The sequence below is a fragment of the Lactuca saligna genome, chromosome 4, assembly GCF_052625555.1.
Source record: "Lactuca saligna cultivar CGN05327 chromosome 4, ASM5262555v1, whole genome shotgun sequence".
NCBI lineage: Eukaryota > Viridiplantae > Streptophyta > Magnoliopsida > Asterales > Asteraceae > Lactuca > Lactuca saligna.
In genome coordinates this window covers 219,378,655-219,397,906 of record NC_136420.1, presented here as the reverse complement: position 1 = coordinate 219,397,906, position 19,252 = coordinate 219,378,655, and the positions used below count along the sequence as shown (strand labels likewise).

The window sequence follows — 19,252 nt, the reverse complement described above, 5'->3', positions numbered from 1 at the left end:
TTCTAGCTTATTATAGACACTGATTGGTTTCTTGTTATTATTAAATCTTAACATCTATCATGACAACCTTCAACAGTAGTTTTGGACCGGCACCTTCTTGCAGAAGATATCGTGTATGTGTTCTTGTGCTGCTATTGTGGATTCGGGAACATCCTTGCTTACTGGTCCAACTGTATGTATCGCACGTGAAGCTTCTGTTAGAACTATTAATCTTAGGGATTTCAAGTTTTTCATATTTCTTGTATCTAATTCGTTTGTAAATTTCGTTACAACTTTTATTGATTTGTTTTATCTTTCCATGAAATGATTATTTGTATGATATATATTAAATTTTATGTAATGGATTGTATTTTCGTATATGATATTTTATTTATTATGAGACATTAAATGCAAATTTAATTTGAAAATTAGTAAATCTATCAATAATATTTTTTTTAAACATATAAAATTACGATACGCAAAAATGTGTGTCATCTTCATTTATGACATGGCCTTTCTTGACAGTGACTTCCTTGATACGCATTGCGTGTCATTAACACGCGCGTCGTAAGGTTACGACACGCGAATGTGTGTCGTCTTCCTTTATGACATGGCCTTCCTTGATACGCATTGCGTGTCGTAAACGCGCGTCGTAAATGCGCGTCGTCTCTCTTTATGATAGGGCCTTCCTTGACGCGCATTTGCGCGTCGTCTGAGCCTTTTACGACGCGCAATGAGCGTCGTAAAAGGCTGTTTTTCTAGTAGTGTAATCCCCAGATGTACCTTTCGGTATTTTTGTATTCTGGGTTCACCATTCCTAGGTCAAGGTTTGTGAGGTCGTTAAGTTGGGAGGTGCAAGCAATCACCTTCAATCCTTTCATTGTAAGGTTCCAAAATATAGAGAGTGATTGATTGTAGAAATCCTACAGATTTCCAAATCATAGAGAGAGAGAGGACTGAAATCCTATCGGTTTCAAACGATAGAGAGAAGTTTGGAGATTACTGAATGATCAGTTGGGAACTATGGTTTCTTTGCTACGACAGTAGCGGAGCTATGAGTTCTTTGTTCTTCTTTGGGTTTAGGCTAGGAAAATCTCAACGTTATCCTAGATTTTTAAGTATTTAAAAATGTATACATTGCATTGGGGTTGATATAAGGTTTCTAAGACACTAGGTTTTTGCAGTGAATCTTGAGAACATCCTTCAATCTCTAAAACTGTCAACCATTGTAGTCTGTCAAACTCCTGGCTCAAGGTTTGTTGTTCACCAGCCCGACCATAAATAACATAGGCGTACATTCCAGGTTTATTTATGGTATGGCCTATGTACGATACTAACCTTAATTGAGGCGTTTGACCTAAAGGGTTGAGTTGGTAGTTTTAGTTGGAGGCATGTTAGAATTTTATTAAGTGTTCTCATCGCGAGTCAGAGTATATATAACTCTTATATGTTATTGTTGGTGGGGTTTGCAGTATTATTAATTTTTGTTTTGTACTCCAAGACTACCGATTACAGACGAGGTCCGAATAGGAAAACACCGGAGGGCATGGCCATTTTAGCAATTAAGTCATTCTGAAATCCGCCTTTCAAACCAGATACCCCGTACCGTAAGTAGTCAAGAAGTAGTGTAATTAATATTAATAATACTTTTATTAGAAGTTAGTTGCTATAGTTGTATTCCTCGTTCGAGGATACGAGTTCTCTATAGCCAATTTAGCTATGATACCAATCTGTCTCACCCCCGGCCGAGGCGGCGCAACACGTCGGGTTGTGCGACTAAGTTCATGGATAACAGGCAAATTGAATATACAACACAAGTACAACAATAAACAAAATAACATTCATGTTCCATCTTGATATTTGAATACAAGTTTTTTTACAAATAATAATAATAATAATACATGAATTGCCTTAACAGGTAGGCATATGGCACAACAACAAATAAACTTGGTCACCTATAATCCAATCTATCTTGAATTTTTGTTTAGTAGTTTCCTGAGAATACATGTAGTTTTGAAAGTCAACACAAAAGTTGGTGAGTGTCACAGGTTTTCTGCTTACGCAGTAATACTTTTAATAATTCTAAAAAGTATTATCTTTGTTTGTGTAACTGTCACAACTAGCATTTTTGCTAGGAAATTCTACTCTCATGCAATCATTCACCTAGTGTGATAACTTGTACTCTAAGTGAATACTATGCTCCATTCCTATTCAAATATATCTCATATGCTCAAATAAGGGTTGGAAACCCTAGATATCCCATTTCAAGTTCACTATGGCCTAGGATTCTCTTATTGGGCCTAATGGACCAAAAAACCTTCAAGTTGACTATCTTGGGCCTAGAAACCCTAATTGGGCTCTAAATAGACCACATTCATAAAACCTTAGCATTTTGGGCCATGTGGGCCAAAAATAATTCATTTTATCTCTAATGAGCCTTATTGGGCCATAAAAGATTTCATTTGCCCCAATGGGCCGAATTTTTTTTTTGTGCTTCACAATTTCGAGTAAGGACCAAGATAAGGCCCAAACTCCTCCATGATTAATCCATTTCGGCCCAATGAAGAAAGAAGGGAATTAATGAGCAATGGACACATCACATTTGCATGTTGGACTTCAATGCAAATTAACCATTAAGTAATATCCAAACCTCATACATCTAGGTAACCATCACATCCTCTCTCCCCCTATCTTCTTATTTTCGGCTAACACATCTTCTCACCACCTCATTCTCTCAAAAATCTTTCAAGAAAACTCTCTCAACCATCAAGAACACCCTCCTTTCCTTCCATCCAAATTTTCGAAGATCTAGGGTGTTTTCAAGAGGATTCTTCACCAAAATCATCATCCTTGGTAAGTTTATGCTTAGATACATGGTCTAGCCTCTTGATTACTTCAAAAATATTCTCTTAACTCATGCATTTTCGTGGATCATGACTCTTAGATCCATCTTGAATTCGAAAACTCCTCTAAAAAAGCATGCTATGCCGAATTCTCCTTCCATCTTCTCACCAAAACCAAACCAAACCCCAAGGTGAGCTTCATACCCCCTTATTTTCGGTTTTTATAAGTTTTTTTTTTTTTTTTTTGGGGGGGGGGGGGGGGGAGAATACAAGCAAATGTGTAGATCTATCATTATGTGTATGCCTTGTATGATTTCTATGCTTATATGTGTGTTTTGTATGATTATGATGTTGGATCTAGTCATAAGCTACTAAAAACCGAGATATACTTTATGTTAAATGATACTAGCATAAATTATACTACTACATACAAAGTATACCAAGAAAAATAGCTAAGTGGCTTAACAACACATACTTTGGGCTAAGAACTCATTTTTTTTGGACATAAAATGTTAAAAATACACAGTTGAAGGGCCCAAAATGAAATATTTCGAATTCTGATGGGTGAGATGAGTCAAAACAGTTTCCTTAATGTATTTTCTGAAAATATACTCTTTTGGAGGATTAAAAACATAAATTTCAAGCTTAATGGGCTAAAAATGACATTTTCGGCCCAATAGGGCCCATTATGTGAAATTTCCCAAACTTGAGGGGCTAAACCGTGTTTTTCTGTAAAACAGTGGGTTATTGGTGTTCTAAGTACTTTTCAAATGTCAAAAATGCTTTCCATAGTTAAAAAGGACCAAAGTTGTAAAAAATTTCCAATTTGGGCCAAAAGTGTAAAAATTGCGGAATGAGGGGTTACAACCGAGAAAATTGTATTTTCAGGGTCTAAAACTGTTTTCAACTAAAAAGGTGCTGAAAAATAACAATTTCAATAAGTTTTGGTGTTAAAATACCAAGAAAAAGGGTTTAAGGACTAAACCGGAAATTAATTTACTAAAGTGGTGAAAAGGTAAATTTATAAAACAAAGAGGGGTTGTAGACTGAAAGTTTTCAACGTTAATTCAATACATTCGTTGTGAATAAAGACTGACACTGCGACTCTCGATGAATTACAATACACAATATCACCAACAATCGTTATCAAACGAATTGATTCGGTCTCGAATCAATAACAAATCTGAAACTACTAACACTACGACACTCAATACACACATGGAACTCTCGGAACTCTATACTCTCGTGGAAATACTCTATACGTCGACGTACCGTCCTTAGGTCCAAAAGTTTCAAATCATGCTTGTTGGGCCTAGCTAGCCCGATGACATGATCTTTAGGCCCAAAAGGATACTTACTTACATGTAGTTGGGTCTAATACGACTTAACCTCGTGTAAAAGGACTTTTAATGGCAAACGTGTTGCTGGTCCCCAAGGGTCCTTCGGTACTGCTAGTAAAGTCGAGAACTCACGATTGCGAGTTGGGCTTCGGGTCCTTCGCATTCGCTATGGTCTTGAACGACGTACGAAAATACCGAGGGCTTCGCACCTTCTTTTTCCCTTCGGTCGTGGGGATACACAAGTCCGGGAGGGTTTGGTTATGTGAATAAGTGCGAGTGACGCCTAAGGGATCGTTTGTACGGTTGTCAACTGGTCGTTTTCATTAACGTACGTTACAACAAATCACAACCCACTGTTAATCCAACGCCTCCGGAGCTCAACTAATACCTCTATCGTAACGAAATAACAATACATAAACTAATTAAAGCAAAGTGATAGGAAAACGTCGGGTTTTCCTAGGGTTTTCAACTAATACACTTACGAATTACATGCTGAATTTTACAACTCATACGCTTACATCTATAGAAAACAAACAAGCATACTCACGGATCATCACACTTTTTTTTACGTTATACTATTTTCAGAAAATATCGGATTTTCTGGTGGTTTTCGAAACAATACAAACATTGGATTTCAAACATTACTTATGAACTCACCAACATTTCATATGTTGATATTTTTGAAAATACTTGTATTCTCAGGTAACAGATAAATCGAAGGGATAAGTGTACTCAGTGACGTTTTGCTGCTTGTTTAATTAGCACCGAACAATCTACTTTTTGGGCATGTAATGTTAGGGAACAATGTACTAAATGTAAACGCTACCAGTTGTATTATTCCAATGCTTGGTAATGTATGATGTTATGTTTCATGTATATTCATTGTGATGGTATTCAATTGAGTCACAACAGCCCCCAGACGTTTCCGCCGTCTGGTTCGGGGGTGTGACAGGTTGGTATCAGAGCTCTGTTTATAGTGAACTAGCATATCTAACCATACATTGATATGCAACTATAAACCAAAAGAGGGACTAACATAACTCTGAACAAAACAAGTAAAACATAACAATAAAACACCCTTGCTTGTATTAGGAACGAGAACCTAACACCGAACCAAACAAGATAATGCTAGTATCTCGGTTAATCCAGGACTGTTCTTGGTTGTATCAAGGAGCGGATGTAGCCTGATCAACTACATTCCCTCCAAGGTACAACCATCACATGTCTGGAAGAAATCGTGATAGCTAGGGAATCTAAAAACATACCCCTTAATCTCCAAAAAGGGAACCCCAACTAAATCTATGCAATAGTTGTAGGATTATAGGAGTAATTGGTATGCTATTTGATTCTAGTATTCATAGTCCTTCGTGCAATACGCTATAGACAAGTATCATTAGTCAAGAAAACCCTATCTCCCTAGTCGAGGAACAGTAGGGTGGCTCGATCCAGAGGAAGAACCGCAGTAGGAACACGAAGTAGAACTCGCCGGTGAACCCGCCAAGTCAATAAGTGGACCTCGAGGAGGAAGAGCCCAAGGGCAGAGATGATGATGAATCGGATGCCGAATCTGATGTCATTAACCATCCATGAAAAGCCAGAGTACCGACTTATCGTGTGGGCCCCAGTGGCCCCATGCCCCCTTGGGCATACGAATTTGGAAATAGAGTCACCAGCAGGGGATACGACCATACTAGGGCAGTAACCGAGGTCTCTCCGACCATCAGCCATAAAGGACCCGTTGACCAGGCCCTCCCAGTCTGACGCACCCGAGGTATTGATAACCAAGCTCAGGACACCCCAAATCGAACGAAACAAATGTGGTTTGCTAATAGGAGGGATGAAAGGCAAACACGGGAAGTGAATGGAGACTCTCGAGCGAGACAGTTAGTTTGGGAAGTACGCCTAGGAGATACCGAGCAACAAGTAGCTCGTTTCCAAGGTGCATCCACTTCACCAGCACCACCACCAGACACTTCCCGCCACGATTAGGATCAACCTTTTCTAGTTCCCCCTACTATCCGACATGACTCTCTTTCGTATACTGAGATGGTACTTACCCCTGAAACAATTAGGTGCTATATTGATTTCACATTACTGCAAAGACTCAATAATATGCACAAGCGAACCCTCGAGACCGCTAGACACTCAAGAATCTCAAATCCAGAACAACCTATATACTCTAAGGATAGACGCAATGATCATGCCAAATATGTGATTACGTACTACCACAAATACATCATAGCGATGTAGATGGAAACACAGGAAAATGCCATCCCGCAAGGATAACAAGCGCGCCCGCGAGACACCGCTCCTGCAGATGGACTCTGCTACATTTCAAGCTACTGTAATGGCGGCAGTAACCGCTACTATGGCACAAATCGATGCAAACAACCCAAATGGAGGCGGGAATAACATTGACAACTCCAGCCAAAGGGACGAACATGGCAACCAACAAGTGACAACCTATCAAGGAACTCCAAACCCCAAGCTTAAGAGCAGGAAGCTGAGGTCTGGAAGTAAGAGAAAGGGACATCCCACTCAAGGGTTCTCAAGGAAGCAACATGTTGTTGCTGTTCATGAGACCATGACCCCTATTACACCAACAACCAGGAGACCATATGTTGGAATCCTTCCAAAATGCAACCAGTGCAAATTCCATCATAAGGGAGCCTGCCGGGAGATGCACTGTGACAAATGCAACCGAAAGAATCACCCCGCCAAATTCTGTAGAACTTATCCATGCCAGAAGCGTCAGCCAAATGAAAATGACAAAAATCGCAACAACCCTAACAACAACACCAATAATGAGACCATTCACACCTGCTATGGGTGTGGAGTAACCGGTCACTTCTGGCGTAGTTGCCCCAAGGATAACAATCAAGGTGCAGAAAGATCAGAAATGGTCCTGACCTGGGGTCAAAGCGAAGCAGTCCAAGACCCAACGGTTGTTATTGGTATGTTCCCACTTGACAACTCTTTCACTTACCTCTTATTCAATGGTAAATCCGAGTGAAGTTTCGATTAGTAACATATTCAAACACTTACTAAAACAACATCCCCAAAGCTAAGCTAAGCCTTCTCAATGGACATGGCCAATGGGGAAAACTGATTTAACCTAGGGTACTTATGTGGAGTACACCTTAACACTAAACAACCATTCATTACAAATAGATTTCATGCTAGTAAATATTAGGAGTTTTAATGTGATAATCGTCATGGTTGGGTTAAGCCCCCACCGTGCTGATACTATGTGTCACGAGAAGGCCATTTGCCTTCACCTTCCTAATCACAAAAACTCTAATAATCCATGGTGATAAACCTGGCGCCAATCCTCTTCCTATCTCGTGCATCAAGGCGCAGAAGTGCCTGCACCAGAGGAACTATGTTCTCCTCACTCATGTTGTGGACAAGACCGAAGAAGAGGTAGGCATACAAGGGATTCCAGTAGCATGTGATTTTTCCAAATGTGTTTCCCGAGGAACTTTCGGGAATATCCCAAGGAGACAGGTCGAATTTCGAATCAACCTCATATCGGGAACCACATCAATTGCCAATTCACCCTATAGATTGACTCCCGCCAAAAATTCACAAGTTATCCTGTCAAATGAGTAGAATTGTTGCGCAAAGGATTCATTAGACCAAGCTTCTCATCCTAGAGAGCTCCGATCTTGTTTTTCAAGAAGACAGATCCTTCCGAAGGTACATCGATTTTAGGAAATTGAATAATCTCCCTATAAAAAAAAATCGATACCTACTTCCACGACTGATGATCTATTTGGCCAGCTCCAAGGAGCTCGTTACTTCTTTAAAATAGATCTAAGAATCGGGTATCATCAACTCTGAGTCCGAGAAGGCGACATTCCAAAAACTGCATTTCGAACTCGTCGCGACCATTTCAAATTCATTGTGATACACTTCGGTCTAACGAATGCTCCCACGATATTCATGGACCCTACAAACCGAGTTTTCCCAACCATTCCTAGTTGTCCTTTTCATTATTTTTATCAATAACATACTCACCTACTCAAGAGGCAAGAACAAAACACTGTCAACATCTACGACCGGCCTTGAAATCATCAAAGCTGGAGAATATCGCAATAAAAGCACTGCAGGGATGGATAAAACCCTCGAAGTCAAAAGAAAAAGTTTATTATTATAAGAGTTGAGTTGGGCGCTATCCGGGTGATCGTCGATAGGTTAACCTAATCTACCCATTTCCTGCCAATACAGATCATGAGACTCCATGAAGTATCAGTAACTACCATCTCGAACCGAGATAACATGATTACATCAAGACTTTGACAGTCATTCCAGAAGGCTATGGGAACATAGCTAAATATGAGCATTGTTTGCTACTCTCAAACCGCTAGCCAAAGCGAACAAACTATTCAACCACTCAAATTCATGCTATAAGTCTAGGCGTTTGAATTCAGCAAGTCATGGGATACCCGGTTGCCCTTGACTGAATTCACATACAATAACAACTATCGCACGAGCATTAAGAATGCTCCTTTCGAAACTCTTTACAGTTATAAATACAGATCACTCGCCAGTATTCTTATGAGGCCAGAAACCATTTGCGAAACTACAGAGAAGATAATCCAAATCAAAGCTTGACTTCAAGCATCGCGAGACCGACCGAAGAGCTATTCTGACAAGCAGCGTAAGCCATTAGGATGTCAAGTCGGGGATCGCGTGTTATTTAAGGAATCTCCTTGGAAAGGAATGATTCGCTTTAGGAAACGATAAAACTAGGCCCACGATACATCAGACAGTTCGAGAACCTTGCTCGGATTGGTCCAAAGACTTATATGCTGCAGCTACCAGTAGAGCTCAGCAACGTACACCCTGTGTTCAGCGTCTCGAATCTGAAAAAGTGCCTATCAGGAAAAACTCTTATCATTCCTTTATAAGGGATCGAAATAAACAAGAATCTCATGTTCATCAAAGAACCAGTCGAGGTGTTTTAGATAGGGAAGTAGAGCATACAAAACAAAGCCACATTTCGATTGTGAAGGTTCGATGGAACACAAAGCGTGGACCGGAATTCACATTGGAAGTGCAAAGACCAGATGAAGTACCTATTCTCTCATTCATGAACCTATCTTTCAAAAGAATTTCGAGACGAAATTCCCTCTAACGGGGGGGATGATGTCACAACTAGCATTTTTGCTAGGAAGTTCTACTCTCATGCAATCATTCACCTAGTGTGATAACTTGTACTCTAAGTGAATACTATGCTCCATTCCTATTCAAATATATCTCATATGCTCAAATAAGGGTTGGAAACCCTAGATATCCCATTTCAAGTTCACTATGGCCTAGGATTCTCTTATTGGGCCTAATGGACCAATAAATCTTCAAGTTGACTATCTTGGGCCTAGAAACCATAATTGGGCTCTAAATAGACCACATTCATAAAACCTTAGCATTTTGGGCCATGTGGGCCTAAAATAATTCATCTTATCTCTAATGAGCCTTATTGGGCCATAAAAGATTTCATTTGCCCCAATGGGCCGAATTTTTTTTTTTGTGCTTCACAATTTCGAGTAAGGACCAAGATAAGGCCCAAACTCCTCCATGATTACTCCATTTTGGCCCAATGAAGAAAAAAGGGAATTAATGAGCAATGGACACATCACATTTGCATGGTGGACTTCAATGCAAATTAACCATTAAGTAATATCCAAACCTCATACATCTAGGTAACCATCACATCCTCTCTCCCCCTCTCTTCTTATTTTCAGCCAACACATCTTCTCACCACCTCATTCTCTCAAAAATCTTTCAAGAAAACTCTCTCCACCATCAAGAACACCCTCCTTTCCTTCCATCCAAAATTTCGAAGATCTAGGGTGTTTTCAAGAGGATTCTTCACCAAAATCATCATCCTTGGTAAGTTTATGCTTAGATCCATGGTCTAGCCTCTTGATTACTTCAAAAATATTCTCTTAACTCATGCATTTTCGTGGATCATGACTCTTAGATCCATCTTGAATTCGAAAACTCCTCTCAAAAAGCAAGCTATGCCGAATTCTCCTTCCATCTTCTCACCAAAACCAAACCAAACCCCAAGGTGAGCTTCATACCCCCTTATTTTCGGTTTTTATAAGTTTTGTGGGGGGAGAATACAAGCAAATGTGTAGATCTTTCATTATGTGTATGCCTTGTATGATTTCTATGCTTATATGTGTGTTTTGTATGATTATGATGTTGGATCTAGTCATAAGCCACTAAAAACCGAGATATACTTTATGTTAAATGATACTAGCATAAATTATACTACTACATACAAAGTATACCAAGAAAAATAGCTAAGTGGCTTAACAACACATACTTTGGGCTAAGAACTCATTTTTTTTGGACATAAAATGTTAAAAATACAAAGTTGAAGGGCCCAAAATGAAATATTTCGAATTCTGATGGGTGAGATGAGTCAAAACAGTTTCCTTAATGTATTTTCTGAAAATATACTCTTTTGGAGGATTAAAAACATAAATTTCAAGCTTAATGGGCTAAAAATGACATTTTCGGCCCAATAGGGCCCATTATGCGAAATTTCCCAAACTTGAGGGGCTAAACCGTGTTTTTCTGTAAAACAGTGGGTTATTGGTGTTCTAAGTACTTTTCAAAGGTCAAAAATGCTTTCCATAGTTAAAAAGGACCAAAGTTGCAAAAAATTTCCAATTTGGGCCAAAAGTGTAAAAATTGCGGAATGAGGGGTTACAACCGAGAAAATTGTATTTTCAGGGTCTAAAACTGTTTTCAACTAAAAAGGTGCTAAAAAATAACAATTTCAATAAGTTTTGGTGTTAAAATACCAAGAAAAAGGGTTTAAGGACTAAACCGGAAATTAATTTACTAAAGTGGTGAAAAGGTAAATTTATAAAACAAAGAGGGGTTGTAGAGTGAAAGTTTTCAATGTTAATTCAATACATTCGTTGTGAATAAAGACTGATACTGCGACTCTCGATGAATTACAATACACAATATCACCAACAATCGTTATCAAACGAATTGATTCGGTCTCGAATCAATAACAAATCTGAAACTACTAACACTACGACATTCAATACACACATGGAACTCTCGGAACTCTATACTCTCGTGGAAATACTCTATACGTCGACGTACTGTCCTTAGGCCCAAAAGTTTCAAATCATGCTTGTTGGGCCTAGCTAGCCCAATGACATGATCTTTAGGCCCAAAAGGATACTTACTTACATGTAGTTGGGTCTATTACGACTTAACCTCGTGTAAAAGGACTTTTAATGGCAAACGTGTTGCTGGTCCCCAAGGGTCCTTCGGTACTGCTAGTAAAGTCGAGAACTCACGATTGCGAGTTGGGCTTCGGGTCCTTCGCATTCGCTATGGTCTTGAACGATGTAGGGAAATACCGAGGGCTTCGCACCTTCTTTTTCCCTTCGGTCGTGGGGCTACACAAGTCCGGGAGGGTTGGGTTATGTGAATAAGTGCGAGTGACGCCTAAGGGATCGTTTGTACGGTTGTCAACTGGTCGTTTTCATTAACGTACGTTACAACAATTCACAACCCACTGTTAATCCAACGCCTCCGGAGCTCAACTAATACCTCTATCGTAACGAAATAACAATACATAAACTAATTAAAGCAAAGTGATAGGAAAACGTCGGGTTTTCCTAGGGTTTTCAACTAATACACTTACGAATTACATGCCGAATTTTACAACTCGTACGCTTACATCTATAGAAAACAAACAAGCATACTCACGGATCTTCACACTTTTGTTTTACGTTATACTATTTTCAGAAAATATCGGATTTTCTGGTGGTTTTTGAAACAATACAAACATTGGATTTCAAATATTACTTATGAACTCACCAACATTTCATATGTTGATGTTTTTCAAAATACTTGTATTCTCAGGTAACAGATAAGTCGAAGGGATAAGTGTACTCAGTGACGTTTTGCTGCTTGTTTAATTAGCACCGAACAATCTACTTTTTGGGCATGTAATGTTAGGGAACAATGTACTAAATGTAAACGCTACCAGTTGTATTATTCCAATGCTTGGTGATGTATGATGTTATGTTTCATGTATATTCATTGTGATGGTATTCAATTGAGTCACAACAGCCCCCGGACGTTTCCGCCGTCTGGTTCGGGGGTGTGACAGTAACAATAGTTTAAAAATAGTATTTGCAAAGAGTCTTTAAAAGCCAAGAATTGTAACAACGCAAATTTTCAAATAAAATTTTCATTTAAAATAAAGTAATTTCATTCAACCAATAGTATTTATTTCATGTTTCATATCAAATACATATATAAAATCCCCAAGATCTCAAATAGCAGCAGTGTGTATGCATCATGCCGACACCTCCCCACGGTCCTCGCTAGTACCTGAAACACATACATAACAACTTGTAAGCATAAATGCTTAGTGAGTTCCCCAGTATACGACTTACACATATACGCCTTTCCAGGCCCTGACCTTCCGGTCCACAACACTCCGCCTTCCGGCCCGTAACATAATCGCCTTCCGGCCCATAACATATTGCCTTCCGGCCCGTATCATATTGCCTTCTGGCCCATAGTATATTGCCTTCCGGCCCATAACATTTACAACACATATTACATTTAATCTAACACACATAGCACATATATCATACATAATACATGACCTTTCTGTCACATAACATATCGCCTTCCGGCCCGTATAAACATACATATCATGCATAGCAACTACCTTTCTATTTATAGCATAAATAACACATATCATATACGACCTTCCGGTCTCGCAGTCAAACCCTTCCGGGTGAAGTATAGTGAGAAGACTCACCTCGTGGTAACGTAAGCTATCAACTCTTGAAACTACTCGCACTCGATCCGCCGATCTGCAGACTCCCTATAATACCATATACCCTTATTAATACTCTTATCATTCAGGACAATTGACCATAAGAAATTACATGCAGGTCAACTCTGGTCAACGGTCAACTTGACCGGACTCGTCGAGTGCAAAGGCGACTCGGCGAGTCTAGACGTCCTCCCCAACTTTCCCTGTTGTTCTCCTTTCTACTCGTCGAGTATCCCTCTTGACTCGACGAGATCCCCGTGGAAGAATCGCGGGGCCACCCCGACTCCACTCGCCGAGTCTAAAGAGCAACTCGGCGAGTCCCAGTGAATCTTCAATCTACTCGCCGAGTCTGAGGAACAACTCGGCGAGTCCCAGTAAATCTTCAAGCTACTCGCCGAGTCTGATCATTGGACTCGGCGAGTCCATGCCATGCAGTCGAGCAACTGCTTCCTGAAATACGTATGGTCCCGAAATACACAATCATGGGACTTTCTGGACTTCTAAACATCTTATTACTGGGGTATAAACGTCTGGGTAACAACATAATAACCCATCTAATCACTAAATGGGTTTCATAAACCCTAGATTCGTGTACACATCAAAATAACAGAAATGGTCCGAGTATTACCTGAAAACGCACTCTTTGTGTCCCCAAACCTCAGGACTCGATCCTCCTTGATATTCCTTTGGCCAAACTCTTCTTCTTCTTGCCTAACAAGTTCCTCCAAGTTCCAATAGCTTCCTCTCCTGCTCTAGACGTCCACAACGATTAGGGTTCTTCTCAATTGGCCAAAAGACAGACAATGACGGCCTAAGAGACGTTATATACGATCCAAACCAAACGGCTAGGGTTTCTGCTGAACAGCGTCGACTCGCCGAGTCCAGTCGCGAACCCGCGAGCAAGTCTGCGGTCCTACTCGGCGAGTCTGGCTCCAACTCGCCGAGTCCCTTCCTAAAATGCCCCAAAATAGATTTAAAGCAATACCTGAAATTCCGGGATGTTACAAGAATGTATTTCGATATGAATAAATTCATGCTTTAACATGTACTTGTAATAAATCCTTGAAAGTCAAAATGAATGCTTCGTATAAGTAACTTGCATACATAAAAATGTATTTGTAATGACTCTTTGAAAGTCAAAATGAATGCTTTGTATAAGTAATTTCCAAAATTAAAATGTACTTGAAATGACTTCTTAAAAGTCAAAATGAATGCTTTGTATAAGTAATTTACATACTTAAAAATGTACTTGTAATGACTTCTTACAAGATCAAAATGAATGTTTTGTATAAATAATTTTAATATTTAAAAAAAATACTTGAAGGCAACCAAACCTATGGTTGTAGTAAGAGAGAGAGAGAGAGAGAGAGAGAGAGAGAGAGAGAGAGATTCGTGTTAATGTTTTTAGTGAGTTCTATAATCGAGCTGTGGACGAAAAGTACCCCTCCCTACGACGCTTCATTGGACGTCGTAGTAACGACCGTAGACACACATCACCTGCTACGATTGATCAATCGATGGTTGTAGCTAGCAACCGCAGGTGGGGTTGTCGACCCCATATAGATTTATACACATGTACTTCGCTCCGAAGATTAACGATTATAGCAGTGTGGGGCAGGCTAAGTAATTAAACTCAACTAATGAGTAGTAGCATCTCACTCAAAAACCATTAACGAAAAGTTGTGAATAACTCTCAGCCCTAACTTAATTAAGATTAAGTGCTAGGCATAATGAATTTCGTAGTATAGCATTCGTAAAAGCCGAGTATGGTTGTCGTATTTATAAAGGTATAAATTACTCGCTTTTATAGAGAAATATAGTTCAACATAATGATCTTGTATAAGTGTGTAAAGCCTTATGCATAAAAGTATTTATGTATAGAAGTCCTTGAAACTTTTAAATATTGTAACTAGTAGTATGCATATCATATAAAACTAAAAATGAATGTTTCAAATTAATAAACATATGTACATGTATAAACTTTATGCATATAAACATATAAATATACATGTATAGTAATATCTTGAAGCATTGAAATACTACATAGTTTCATAACGTACTTGTTATAATATAAAAACCATAAAACTTTATATCGTGTAGTATTTGTTGTGTGAAATGGTTATTTCACGATAAAATAACCATAATACGTATATGAAAAATTTATACTAGTTTATTCGTAACAATTTAGTAAACTGTTAAATAATAATATTTTTATAAACTAGGTTTTTCGCATAAAAAGATAATTGGTAGAGATTGATTTTGTTAAAATCATACTTCAGGGACTGATATTGAGAACTATTCTCAAGACAGGGGTTAAACATGTGTATTTGAAACTGTTTTAGGACTTAATTTATTATTTTTTTCTGTGGAAGGGACCAATTCTGTTTAATTTAAATAAAAGTTTGCTTTTTGGTTTGACCTTTGACCGGATCAAAATCTAGACCCATTTTCTTCTCTATGCTGCATGACCGATCAAGGTTTAGGGCTTTTACCCTGATCGAGTAGGGAGACGAGAGCAGATGACGAAGGAAGCAATCCAACGACTGGGAGGGAAAATGGCACGCCGGCAGCGACTGATCGATCCATCGGTAAGGGGTTTGGCGTCTCCAGGGCTCGACGAGGCCGAACGGGAGATGATCGTTGGGAGTCTCAACGAGATTCAACAGGTCGCGAGAAAGGGGAAGCATCGGTCTCCGGCGCCCCTTGTGAGTTAAGTCTCCAACAACCGGAAGCAGCAGCGGTGAAGAAGAAGGGAGTGTTTGGTGGGTTTGCTTCGATTCCAGCAACGGGGTGTGAAGGGAGGTTGCGAGAGGTGATTCGATGGTGCAATAGCGATGCAGATGAGAGGATCTTAGCTAGGGAGCTCGACGGGACAGAAGAGAAAGGTGCGATGGTGAGGTCTCGGTCTTGGTGGTATTCTGTGACAGCGGGAGAGGAACCAGATGGGGCTTCCATGGCCGGCTGCTTCATTGGTTCACCGATCCAGGGGGTGTTTTTGGCTTGCTACTTGTCGATTCTTACAGGTTTTCCTCTCTTTTTCTATCTCTTTGATTGTTTCACAGTAATAGGTAGAATCTATGTGGGTGTTTTAGGATGGTTCCGATTTCAGGGAAGGAAGATACATTACATTAATCTCGGGTGTTTGTTTGCTTAAGATTGCCAGGAAGAAGAAAGTGGAATGGTGGTGACGGCGTACGGTGGTGGAGCCAGGTGGCCAGAAGGAGGCTGAGACCATCCATCTTGATCAGTGAAACACAAAGTGGAATCGGGTCTGAGTGAGGTATCGATTTCAGAGAGGGTGTGTTATAATGTAATTAAAATGCAAGCAGTGAGTGTACGAATCTTCAAATCCAGCTGTGTTTGAGTATTGTTTGTGTTTGAGACTTTGAGTAATGGATGCTTGTAAATTGTAATCTTCAATCTTCTTTTATTTATTTATTTATTTATTTATTTTACATACAATGGGAATGATAAATGTTTGAGTTGTGTATTTAGGTTGTATAGATTCAGGTTGTATAGATATATGAAGGTAGAGTATACATGTAGTATTGGTTAAGTACTTAACTTAAAATAAAACAAAATAATAACTTTTAATTTGTTTTCTTTGGTTGAGAATTATATATATTTAGTGTTACAATAATTTAAACTATATATATACTAGGTGTGAGACTCATTTATTACATGGGTTTAATTAAAAAAAAATAAATATAAAATTTTAACAATTTGAAAAGTTTGAATTTATAAGAAAAATGGAAAAAATTTGAATTATTAAAATTAATGAGATTTTAATGTATTGAATACATTACATATATAAGCCTTTTCTAATAAATACTTACATATATATTACCTTACACATTAAATGTGGAATTTTAATTTAATAAAATGAAAAATACAATAAAATGACAAGTGAAAAATAAAAAATATAAAAATTATAGAAAATGCAATGTATCCAAATGAATGACAAGAGGACATGCGGTAAAAAAACTTTCATTTATTATATATATATATATATATATATATATATATATATATATATATATAGTGATCACTAACGTTTATTGATTCATGAATTATTGTATGATTTATAAAATCTACAACTTATATTCAGTTGATTACAAGTTGTTAGTTAGGTATCACTATAACTGGTTAAATTTGAAAACATAATGTTATCTCTATCGTTAAAAACTCACGTTTGTTGGATTAGATAAATATATATATTATTTACAAAATATATTGCCACCGATTGAAAATCACAATTTTAGGTTTCGCGATTAATAAATCTGAACGTTCGATTTTCGACTTTTGCAAATACTTTTGTTAAAAATATTTCAAATATGAATTAAATATTAGACTATAGCCTGAGTCCAAAAATGCTTTCGAAATTCTCATTTGAGGTGTGCAAGTCCCTCAACGGATAGAAACGGTTTTAGCGACTTTAAGAAAATCAATATTATACTGGTTTTGGATTTTTAAAACGGTCATATCATTCGCATATGAATTCCATTTTGGACGTTCTTTATATTTTTGAAATCAAGGAAACACGTACTACGAGACTAGAGTATTTGTTTTTCTCATAACTGCTTAATACGAAATTTCAGTTTTTCAGATGCATTTCTAAAGTTGCAGTTTAAGCTGTTAGATTTGTTTGCCAGATTACATATTCGGAAGTTATAATAGTTGTAACAACTCATTTATTTTATATTTGATTCACTAAAACTCAATGAGTCAATTTACCAAGAGACTCAGTGTGAACTTGACCGTTGAGAGTCTTTGACCTAAATTCCGGGATGTCACATTTTGACTTCAATCAAAATCGAATGAACACCGACTCCAATTCAAATCAATTCAAGAATACAAAATTTGACTTTTTAATTTTGACCTTCAGTCCAATCAACTTCGTAACATCAAAATCAAAGTTTTCAATCCAGTTCTTCTTTCTACTCGATAATCGACACCAAAACATGTTGAATCAAACTTCAATTTCAATCGATTCTTCAACTGTCGAGTTCTTAGTTTTCACTTGAAAAAATAAATTTCATCATACAACAATCATATGAAATCGATTTCTAAATTCAGATTAACAATCAACAACAAAGGATTATTAGAGATGAAGGAATGAAATCGGGAATCAAGAACAACCGATTAACAAACAATCGATGAATGAACAACAGATGAAGAACGGAAATAAACTTGGAACAAATGTACAACTTGGTAATGCAAGCGTACAAATAGATCAATATCAATTAATATGAGATACAAATTGAGTCAACGTATTCTGATTACAATCAATCTTGGACTGAAAGTTGGGCTTGGAATGGATCATGAACAATAATCGAATTTTGATTTTGGGCTCAATATACGTGAATAAGAATAATGATCCGCTAGGCTAAATCAATTGTAATTGATCACAATGAATTTTGACACAAAACGAACTAACAATCGCAATTTAAGAATCAAATTGAACAAACAAATATGAAATTGGATCGGGATTTGATCACCAAAAAATTTATTGGATCACAACAAATGGGTATCTCAAAAAAAATTGATCCAATGAGTCAAAATGATAAAAAATCAAGAACACAACGCACGAAACATCAAGATTAAGAGAGATCGTAGAGAGACACTGTCACACCCCCAAACCAGAACGGCGGAAACGTTCGGGGGCGGAGGACGTCATGTTCAATATCATAACAGTTCATAGAAAGGAAAGTACACACCACCATATATAATAAGTTTGCAAGATGTTTACATAGTTGTATTCATTACATGTTCAAAATAAAGGTACATAAACATCATTCAAAATGAAGTAATTAACGCCAGCGCGTTAATCCCAAAAGTTGATTCCCAACCTGCTTAGCGATTTCCTGAGAACACAAGTTATTTCAAAGAAAAAGTGTCAACAATTAAGTTGGTGAGTCCATAAGTAGTTTAGAAAAATTGGATACCATTCCAAAATGGGTGTATGTTTTCCAGTAAACGTAGCGTTTCTAAATGTAAAGAGTTGTGATTTGTGGTGTTGGAAATGAATGCGTTAGCTCCAGAAAATCCCATGTTTTCCTTAATAGTTGAAATACGATTTGTTGTGTTTTCCAAGAAAAACCCTTATTTTCTTATAAAAGTATTAGATGTATATGGTTGTTCATATTATAAGTTGTAAATGATTGCACCGGGAAAATCCATTATTTTCCTCACACATAATGCCAGTCTCTAAGACCGAAAATTGTAAGGAAACCGACGTTTCTCGTAAGTTGTGT

At 38.0% G+C, this 19,252-nt stretch overlaps 2 long non-coding RNA genes across 2 annotated transcripts; one reads left to right on the top strand and one right to left on the bottom strand.

Annotated features, from left to right (window-relative positions):
- Positions 1 to 12,475: 12,475 nt before the first annotated feature.
- Positions 12,476 to 13,977, bottom strand: LOC145039020 (uncharacterized). Its single transcript, XR_013679686.1, has 3 exons — positions 13,627 to 13,977; positions 12,981 to 13,046; positions 12,476 to 12,541 (listed from the first exon to the last, which is right to left on the bottom strand). It is a non-coding gene; the product is annotated as an uncharacterized LOC145039020 (long non-coding RNA).
- Positions 13,978 to 15,471: 1,494 nt separating this feature from the next.
- On the top strand, positions 15,472 to 16,460 carry LOC145039019 (uncharacterized). The gene is made up of 2 exons (XR_013679685.1): positions 15,472 to 16,021; positions 16,154 to 16,460. It is a non-coding gene; the product is annotated as an uncharacterized LOC145039019 (long non-coding RNA).
- Positions 16,461 to 19,252: the final 2,792 nt, after the last annotated feature.